An 874-nucleotide genomic window follows, 5' to 3' on the forward strand; every position below is an offset into this window, starting at 1 on the left:
GGTCTTGGAAGGCTTGCTCGCACTCTATTGTCCATTCGAATTGTTTTTCCTTTCTTAAAGTAGCATAGAAGGGAAGAGATCTTATCGCGGCTCCTGCTAAGAATCGGGATAGGGCAGCCAGTCTCCTGTTGAGTTGCTGTACTTCTTTAACACAGGTTGGGCTCTTCATGTTGAGTATGGCCTGACATTTGTCTGGATTTGCTTCAATTCCTCTTTGAGTGAGCATGAAGCCTAAGAATTTGCCTGCTTCTACTGCAAAGGTGCATTTCGCAGGATTGAGTCGCATGTCATGCTTCCTTATGGTGTCGAATACTTGAGCCAGGTCGGACAATAGTGTCTCTTCGCTTTGCGTTTTTATTAGCATGTCGTCCACATAGACCTCCATGATCTTTCCGATGTGATCCGAAAAAACTTTATTCATTAGTCTTTGATAAGTAGCTCCTGCGTTCTTGAGACCGAAGGGCATCACGATGTAACAGTAGTTCACCTTTGGTGTTAAAAATGAGGTCTTTTCTTGATCTGGTGGATACATGGAAATTTGGTTGTATCCTGAATATGCATCCATAAACGAGAGATATTTATATCCAGAGGAAGCATCTACCAAGGCGTCGATACTTGGGAGTGGGTATGGATCTTTTGGACAAGTTTTGTTGAGATCGGTGTAATCGGTGCACATTCGCCACTTCCCATTCGATTTTTTCACCAAGACGACGTTGGCTAGCCATAGCGGGTATTTAACTTCTCTTATAAATCCGGCTTCCAGCAGTGCCTGTACTTGCTCTTCCACAGCCTGGGATCGCTCTAGCCCAAGCTTTCTTCGTCTCTGCTGTACCGGTGGAGATCTTGGGTAGACCGCCAACTTGTGGCACATTAG

This window comes from Arachis hypogaea, chromosome 14, assembly GCF_003086295.3.
Source record: "Arachis hypogaea cultivar Tifrunner chromosome 14, arahy.Tifrunner.gnm2.J5K5, whole genome shotgun sequence".
NCBI classification, from domain to species: domain Eukaryota; kingdom Viridiplantae; phylum Streptophyta; class Magnoliopsida; order Fabales; family Fabaceae; genus Arachis; species Arachis hypogaea.